This window comes from Giraffa tippelskirchi, chromosome 12 (genome assembly GCF_054371585.1).
Source record: "Giraffa tippelskirchi isolate mGirTip1 chromosome 12, T2T-mGirTip1v1.2.pri, whole genome shotgun sequence".
Lineage (NCBI taxonomy): Eukaryota > Metazoa > Chordata > Mammalia > Artiodactyla > Giraffidae > Giraffa > Giraffa tippelskirchi.
Genome location: NC_137286.1, coordinates 36,821,071 through 36,830,661, shown reverse-complemented (window position 1 = coordinate 36,830,661; position 9,591 = coordinate 36,821,071). Strand labels below are relative to the sequence as shown.

The 9,591-nt window shown below is 46.0% G+C and overlaps 1 protein-coding gene across 1 annotated transcript in view; it reads left to right on the top strand.

Moving 5' to 3' along the window:
- Positions 1-9,591, top strand: part of IDH3A (isocitrate dehydrogenase (NAD(+)) 3 catalytic subunit alpha) — a 75,130-nt gene that overhangs the window by 32,441 nt on the left and 33,098 nt on the right. The window lies entirely within an intron of this gene.

Below are 9,591 nucleotides of genomic sequence, written 5' to 3'. Positions count from 1 at the left end.
GCCACGCCGCGCCGCGCCGCGCCCCGCAGCCCACCGGAGGGGGCGGGGTGGGGGCCTGGGAGGCGGGGAAGCGACCCGGAGCGCGGTGACTCCGCCCCGCGGCCGGGAGAGGGCGGGCGCCCGACTCCCGGCTGCCTCGCGCCCCGGGCCCGCCAGGGGGCGGCCTGGGCTCGGGAGGCGCTGCCCGGCCCGTCTGGCGCCCTCGCTCGCGTCGGCTGGGCGGACCCGGGAACTTCCGGCCGCCGGGAGTCCAGGGGGCGCGGTGCTGAGGGTGCCGGGCCTGGACCGATGCATTTGAAGGGTGCAGTGGGGGAGGTCAAGTGGGTGATCTTGGCGCCCCTGCAGCTGGGGCGCAGGGCGTCAGCGCGGAGCAGGGGGAGAGCCCTGGACTGTGAGTGCGTGGATGCAGCCGGGGCCCAGTTCTAACGGCATCTCACAGCCTGACCTTGGGCGCAGCCCCTCCGCGGAAAAGGAGGGAGTCTATCGAGATGACCTCTAAGGTCCCTCCTCGCCTGATCTGGCCTTTGACCACGGCCTGGGCAGAGTATCTCAGGCCTTCTGGGTCCCTTAGGGAGGAGGACGGGATTTGCTTGTCTTTCTTTGAGCCTTTCGATCCAAACGTGAGACTTGAGGGGGTTTAAAAGACTGTGTGCAGAGAGTTACTGTGACAAAGCCAGGGCGTCTCCTTTTAAAGGAATGCCATCCACGGCAGCAAATGGAGCCACTGCTGACTAGGTACCTTTTACGGGTCCAGCTCACACATTGGTTATTTCTAATCCCAGGACAGCTGATTCTGTAGGTATTATCTCCATTTTACACATGAGGAAACTGAGGCTGAGAACTGTTCAGTAACTTGCCCAGGGTTCCACTGCTGGGAGGTAGCAGAACCTGAGCTGGACTCCAGCACTGGCTCAGCCCACACCTGGACTTTGATGAGAAGGCCAGGACTTCATGCTTTAAAATAGGTGGTTTGTTTCTTTAACCACTGAGAGCAGTGCATCAGAACCACTTGGGAGGCTCCACCCCCAGAGTGTCTCGATTTAGTTCTCCAGGGGTGAAGAAGGTGGGCGGGCAACCAGTTCCCAGGTGATGCTGATGCTGCTGGCCCTGGCTTTGAGTTGCTAAGGCTGAAGGTAGGTGTTCCAATAGGAGCAGGGATCTAAGTTTGGCAGATGACCCCTGGTGTTTCTACATTTTCCTTTTGTATCTGAGGGTCCTGGTTGGGATTTTCTGACACTATTTTGCCACCCTCTGGTGAAAGTAGCAGCCATCAGCTAAACAGACAAGCCTCCCTGTTGATAGGGTAAGAGTCGTCAGAGGCATAATCAATTGCTATCAGATGGGCAGGAAACAATTCAGAAGCCCAGGGGATGGCTGACCAGCCTTTGGAGACCGCCTCACCATCCTTCATTTATATTGGACATTTATAGTGGACAGCTGTGGGAAAGAAGGCCATATCTGTGACCAGAGATTCAGAGAATGTGGAACTTTAGAACAGAGATGGGCCTTTATAAGATTCTTTCCATCTGTAATTCCTGTTTCTCCCACATTAGCGTTGAGGCAACGGAAACCTTTTCTGAACCACACAATCACTATTAACAAGCATCTTAGATTCATTCCCCCTTGCCCACGAAGAGGGCAGAATTCTGTGTGCTCACATCCTGCTCTGATACATTCTTTTACAGTTGTGAACATGCTACTCATTTGCATGCCAAGTATTCCTGGCAGAAAAGCCAGAACTTCTACAAAGAGGACTGTGTTTTCAGTTCTGGGAGTCCCTCCTCTCACAGGTGATAAATAGAAGCAAGCAACCTGAGCAGAATACTCCATTAAATCCTTTGTGATCACTATTGTCATTGCCCTAAAAGAGTCCGCCCTCTCTTTTGAACTATTAGAACAATGCTGTGAGGAGGGGCATGGCATATAATTTCCTAGTTACAGATGGGAAACCCAAGGCTCAGTGAGGCAAAGTGACTGGCCCAATGCCACTCAGCTGGGAAGCGGCAAAGCAGGACTCTTACCTCCTCTGATTCCATATAGTGCTTCTGCTGCTTCCAGCTGTTGGGTGTGGTCCCTGAAAAAAACTGTGTTTGAGGGGAGGGTGGATGGAGGGAGAAGAACTGATTACCTACTCTGCATCTAGGATTGTGTTGGATACTTTACTGAATAGGATTATTCCATTAACACCTCTTAAGTCTACAGAGTTTGGCGTTATTATCTCGTTTCACAGATGAAGAAATAATCTCAGAAAAGGTGACTTGCCCAAGGTCACGCAGCCGGTGATGGGTGGATTTAAATCTGGGTCCTGGCTATCTTGATTACACTGTCTAGGGGCAGGGGAACATGTGCTTACTGAAGTTTAAAGGGGGCCAAGTCCTAGGCAATTGCAGTCTTTGTAAATGATGTAACATCAGAAGGTAGCAACAAGTAGTTTAGGGGTTCTTGGCACTTTGTAGAATTTGGAAGGAAAACAGGAGGGATAAATGCTACAAAATGCCCAAGGAGTAACTAGACAGGAGTTAAAGGTCTGAGTAGATACAAGAAAACATGGATTTCTTTCCTTCTTTTCCAGGTCCTTCCTCACTGACTAGCTATTCTTTGTGTTGAAATGTCCTTGATCTGCAGGTTGTTAATCTGTTAATAGGACTTAGAATCTAAGTGGATCTTGATGGCAGAGATGAGGTGTTCTGGGCCCAGGGCCAGGGCAAGAATGTCTCCTACAGTAAATCATCCCTCTACAGTAAATCTTCCCATGAGCCCAGTGAGTCACTCTCTTCTACACTCAAATCTTTTGCTAATCTACCTCTATAAATTTTTATCAGCTTCAGGCCACCTACTAGTAGGACCTCTAACTATCTTGGCTCATCTGAGTCCTTTCTATCTTAGGGGTAATTTAAACCTCATTCCTCCTGGAATCTTATCTTTGTTTAGAGAGCACTTACCTTGGCCTCTCCCCTGACATAGCTGCTGTTTATATTCTGTGAGCTGTTACTTGGTCGATCTCATCTCATACGCACACAAGTGCCTCACAACCCTCTTTTAAATCTGCCTATATTCTAGCAGTGAACAGCATGTCTTGTAACTTTCCTGTATCTCCCTCATTTTACATATAGTAGATTCTTCATGAATGTTTGGTGGATGAATGCATACATAGCTTGGGGCTATCTTTTTTGAAGGAGGGATGTGTGTTTGAGAGAAGAGTGAGGAGAGGGAGAAGAAGCATTGATTACTTACTCTGTACCCAGGATTGTGTTGGATCCTTTATGTTTACTCAATAGGATTATTCCATGAACACTTCACAAGTCTGTAGAGTTTGGCATTATTATCCCATTTCACAGATGAAAAAATAATCTCAGAAAAGGTGACGTGCCCTCTCAAATACTAAGATTCAGGAGGACTGGCAACACATTTTTTTTTCTTTTTTTGGTTCTATCCTCAGGCTCTAGGACAAGGTCCTAGTAAATATTGAATCAACTTTCTTTAAAAGAATACATTCTCTGGACCTGTTTACACATTGAATCAAATAGCTACCCAAATGTACCTGACTTGGAATAGATTTTCCTCCTGGAGGATTGAGTGACCAAGCCCTTTCTTTTTGGGGGGTGGGGGGCAGGGGGCTGGCTGCACAGCATGCGGGATCTTATTTTCCCAACCAGGGATTGAACCTGTGCCCCCTGCAGTGGAAGCTCGGAGTCCTAACCACTGGACCTCCAGGGAATTCCTGCCCAAGCCCTTTCATACAGAGCAAGCTGAGTGAATCCACTTTCTCTCTTCCTGAATCACCTCTTTGGACCTGTTCTAGACCCTTGCCCAGAAGCTACTCTGGATGTTCCTGCATGGCCTAGAATGAGACCCCCAACCTGACGGTGATTGTCTTATTGTTGAGGGAGGAGGGATCAGTCTCACTGACCAACCTGTTTCTGCTGCAGGCTGCCCCATTGATCCCTTTAAGCACCTTTAAAATCCTTGGAGGCATCCTGGTTTCCTCTCTTCTCCTCACGCCCCACACTTGGTCCATTAGCACAGCCTATTATGTCTAGAAGCCATCCTGTCTACAGCCAACTCTGTAGAACTCCATCACTATCTGGTTGTCCAAGTCCCCTCATCTCTCTCCTGGATTACTGTGGTAGGTTACATCATAACATGATTAAGCCACTTCATTGAAACCAGGTTCAGTGTTGCAGTGGGTTAATTATTTTTTTTTAATTACTTACTACATATTTAAAAATAGTTGTAGGAGATCACAGGCACTTTTAAAAAAACTTTTATTTTATATTGGAGTATGGCCAATCAACAATGTTGTGACAGTTTCAGATGGACAGAAAAGGGGACTCAGCAATATACAAATACATGTATCCATTCTCCCCCAAACTCCCCTTCCATCCAGGCTTCCACACAACACTGAGCAGAGTTCCCTGTGCTTAAAAATAATGAATAAATGCCATTTGCTGCACTTTTAATTTCTAAATGGTAAATCTTGATAACCTCTATGAACAAAATCTGGGATCCTCAATTTTTAAGATGAAAAATAGTCCCGAGACCAAAATGTTTGGGAATTATTGTATGGTTCAGCAAATTTTTTCTGTTAAGGACCAGATGGGAAGTATTTTAGGCTTTGCAGGCCCCACAGTCTCTTGTCCCTGTTCCATCTACTCACCTCTGCTGTGAAAGCAGCTATACACACAAATGGGCCTGGAAGTGTTCTAGTAACACCTTACTTATGGACACTGAAATTTGAATTTCATATGATTTTCATGTCTTACAAAGTATTATTCTTTTGATTTTTGTCAACAATTTAGAAAAATGTAAAAGCAATTCTAAGTTCACAAGCTGGCCAAAAATAGGTGGTGGGCTGAATTTTACCTGCCTGCCCCCTCAGGTTGCAATTTGCCAACCTCTCCCCATTCTGCTTCCCAGGTGGCTCAGTGGTAAAGAATCCACCTGCCAAGGAAGTCCCCACAATAGCTCCTTTGAATTCCCATGCAAAATTTAGAATCATCTAGTCAGGGGGCTTCCCTGGTGGCTCAATGGTAATGAATCCACTTGCTGATTCAGGAGATTCGGGTTCGATCCTTGTGTGAGGAAGATCCCCTGGAGAAGAAAATGGCAACCCACTCCAGTATTCTTGTCTGGGAAATCCCATGGACAGAGGAGCCTGGTGGCCTACAGTCCATGGGGTAGCCAAGAGTAGCACACGACTGAGCAACTGTGTATGCACGCACTCCCTGTTCTAGCGGGTTCAAACCTATAACAGACATATATCATGTTAGTGCAACTGAAATGTTCAGACAATATAACAACTTTCTCATTGCTTCTGTACATGACCCCTAAAGGTTACTCACAACACAGCAGCCAGACTGGGCATCACATCTTGGCCCTTTTCTGCTCTAAAGCCTCGAGTGACTTACCTCATTCAGTAGAGAAGCCAAAGTCCTTCCCATGGCCTGGAACACCCTACATGACCTGCTGCCCCATCCCTCTGACTCAACTCCTGCTGTCCCCCTCATCCTGTTCTAACCTGTCCCTTAAAAGCTAAGCCTGCTGTTTTCCTCAGGGCCTTTGTACTTTCTGTTTTCTCTGTCTGGAATGTGCCACACCCCCCAGACACTTAGCTCACTCAAATGTCTGCTCAACTATCGCTTCTCAATTAAGTCTTTATTTTCTTTTTTCATAACAGTTTTATTACTATAATTAATATACCATGCAATTCACCCATTTAAAGTACACAGTTCAGTGGGCTTTAGTATATTTACAGAATTGTACAACCCTCATGATGGTCAGTTAGAACATTTTTCATCACTCCAAGAAGAAACCTCAAACCCATTAGCAGTCACTCCTCATTTCTCCCTTTCCTCAACCCTCCCCACCTATCTGTTTCCTGTCTCAAGGTATTTGCTTATCCTGAACATTTCATGGAATTAGATGGAATGGAATTAAATAGAATCAGATACTATATGCTCTTTTGTGACTGACTTCTTTCACTGAGTATAATGTTTTCAAGATTCATGTTTGGAACTGCATTCCTTTTTAGGGTCGAATGATATTCTCTTGTATGGACATACCACGTCAATTAATGGACATTTAGGTGTTTCACTTCTTAGCTAATAGGAATAACGTTGCTATGAACATTCATGTACAAGTTTTTGATGGGCATGTTTCCATTTCTCTTGGGTAAATACCCAAGAGGGAACTGCTGGGTCATATAGTAACTCTGTTTAACTTTTTAAGAAAGTGCTGGACTGTGTTCCAAAGTGGCTGCACCATTCTACATCCCCACAAGCAGTGTTATCAGGGTTCCAATTTCCCACATCTTCTCCAACACTTGTTATTACCTGTCTTTGTGATTACAACCCTCCTAGAGGGGGATGATGGAGAAGGCAATGGCACCCCACTCCAGTACTCTTGCCTGGAAAATCCCATGGACAGAGGAGCCTGGTAGGCTACAGTCCATGGGGTCGCTAAGAGCCGGACACGACTGAGCGACTCCACTTTCACTTTTCCCTTTCATGCACTGGAGAAGGAAATGGCAACCCACTCCAGTATTCTTGCCTGGAGAATCCTAGGGACGGCGGAGCCTGGTGAGCTGCCGTCTATGGGGTCACACAGAGTCGGACACGACTGAAGTGACTTAGCAGCAGCAGCAGCAGAGGGGGATGAAGTTGTATCTCCTTGCATTTTCTTGAAGGCTAATATAAATAAAGCCTTTCTTGATCATTCTATTTTATTTTTTAAAATATTATTATCATTTTTATTATTTTTTATTTTTGACTGCACTGGTTCTTGGTTGCTGTGTGCGGGCTTTTCTTTAATTGTGGTGAGTGGGGCTACTCTCTAGCTGTGATACATGGGCTTCTAACTGCAGTGGCTTTTCTTGTTTTCGCAGCACACATTCTAGGGCCCACAGGCTTCAGTAGTTGCAGCACATGGGCTTAGTAGCCCCATGGCATGTGGAATCTTCACAGAGCAGGGATTGAACCCATGTCCCCTGCATTAGCAGGCGGATTCTTAACCACTGGACCGCAAGGGAAGTCCTGATAAACCCATTTTAAATGTCAACCTCTCCTTCCTTCTCTAACCTGCTTCCCTGCTTTATTTTTCTAGAGCACTTATTTCACTTGTTTATTTGTTGTCTCTCTTCTCCCCAGGGGTAAACTCCAAGAGGGCATAATTTTTGTCTGTTCTGTGCTCTGCTGTATCCTCAATGCCTGTAGAAGCTCTATCCAACGGAAACAGAGTGCAAGCCACGTATATAATGTTAAACTTTCTATTAGCCACATTTTAAAAAGTGAAAAAATAAGGAAGAAACAGGTGAAGTTAATTTTAATAATAGTTTTAATTAACCAGGTATATCTAAAACACTGTAATTTTAGTAATTAATATAAAAATTACTAAGGCAATATTTTACATTCTTTTATTCAGACTAAGCCTTTGGAATCTGGTGTGCATTTCACACTTAACACCATTCTCAGTTTGAACTTGCTACATTTCAAGTATAGCCACACCTGGCCAGTGGTTTCAGCACTGAATGTGGATCTAGAACATTCATTTCATAACCGTATGAACAACTCCCTCTTAGTGACAGTTCAATTGGTCATTGCCCTGGGGACAAGGAAGACTTTCACAGGTATATTTATGTGTGGTTTTGCATGCAAGTGGTTGTCTCAGACGGTAAAGAATTTGCCTGCAATGCAGGAGATGTGGGTTTGATCCCTGGGTCAGGAAAATACCCTGAAGAAGGAAATGGCTACCCACTCCAGCATTCTTGCCCAGAGAATTCCATGGACAGAGGAGCCTGGCAGGCTACAGTCCATGGGGTTACAAAGAATCGAACACAACTGAGTGACTAACGCACTTGCATGTATGTGATAAGCCTAGGCTTGGGTTTCCAATTCCTACTTATTCACTGTGACCTTGGGCAAGCAATTGTCCTTCTCTGAGCATCAATTTCTTCACCTGTGAAATAATCTTTATGGTCCTTCCCAAACTTTCAGTATCAGAGAGGGAGGTGGGGGTGCCTGTGGGGTAAAATGATGTCCAAATGCCTTAGGTCCCACACTGTTTGAAGTCAGGTTGCTTTCACTGTTGCTGCGAGGAAGGTGTAATCACATAGAAAGATGGTTCAGGAAGACTTCTTGGAAAGCCCCAGCAAGCTGTAAAGAGGCCCTGGGATGATGGTTTACACACAAAGAACAAAGGAATCTGTCTGGGAACCCCAACCCCTCTCAAACCTCATTACCCTAACATGAACTGTCTCCCAGAATTCTCTATGGAGCTACCCAGCTGATGGTGCAGCCCCGAATGATCCAATATTCATTTCTGTGTTTGGAGGACTGTTTGGAAGTCTGCGTGGGAAGACTGATTTAGTTGACTTCCCTGCCTCTTTCTGATTAATCCAGGAGGATGGGGGAGTTCAACAGGTGTTTTGCCAATATACTAGCTTCTGCTTGTTCAAGCATATTAAAAGGTGTTATAGGGTGCCACATTAATCACAGAATCTTCAGAACCCTTTGTGGGGTGAGACTGGGGACCAGGTTTGCCTGGGGATCTTGCCTTTACTGCCCTGGCACCTTCACTGAGAGGGGGCACTGTCCCTTACAAGCGGCCGTGAGCTCTTCTGTACCCCGTGGGGACTGTGGGAATGGGCTTTCTGGAGCCTATGCCATTAACCTTGCAGCCCACAGGCTGGGTTTCCTAGGGGGAGGGCTGTGCTGGGAGTCATGATCTGCTTCCAGGGAAGCTTTATCACTGTTTATTTTTATTTTTTTTAATAAATTTATTTATTTTAGTTGGGGGCTAATTCAGTTCAGTTCAGTTCAGTCGCTCAGTCGTGTCCGACTCTTTGAGACCCCATGAATCGCAGCACGCCAGGCCTCTCTGTCCATCACCAACTCCCAGAGTCTACCCAAACCCATGTCCATTGAGTCAGTGATGCCATCCAACCATCTCATCCTCTGTCGTCCCCTTCTCCTCCTGCCCCCAATCCTACCCAGCATTAGGGTCTTTTCCAATGAGTCAACTCTTTGCATGAGGTGGCCAAAGTATTGGAGTTTCAGCTTCAACATCAGTCCTTCCAATGAACACCCAGGACTGATCTCCTTTAGGATGGATTGATTGGATCTCCTTGCAGTCCAAGGGACTCTCAAGAGTCTTCTCCAACACCACAGTTCAAAAGCATCAATTCTGCGGCGCTCAGCTTTCTTCACCGTCCAACTCTCACATCCATACATGACCACTGGAAAAACCATAGCCTTGACTAGACGGACTTTTGTTGGCAAAGTAATGTCTCTGCTTTTAAATATGCTATCTAGGTTGGCCATAACCTTCCTTCCAAGGAGTAAGCATCTTTTAATTTCATGGCTGCAATCACCATCAGCAGTGATTTTGGAGCCCAAAAAAATAAAGTCTGACACTGTTTCCACTGTTTCCCCATCTATTTCCCATGAAGTAATGGGACCAGATGCCATGATCTTAGTTTTCTGAATGTTGAGCTTTAAGCCAACTTTTTCACTCTCCTCTTTCACTTTCATCAAGAGGCTCTTTAGTTCTTCTTCACTTTCTGCCATAAGGGTGGTGTCATCTGCATATCTGAGG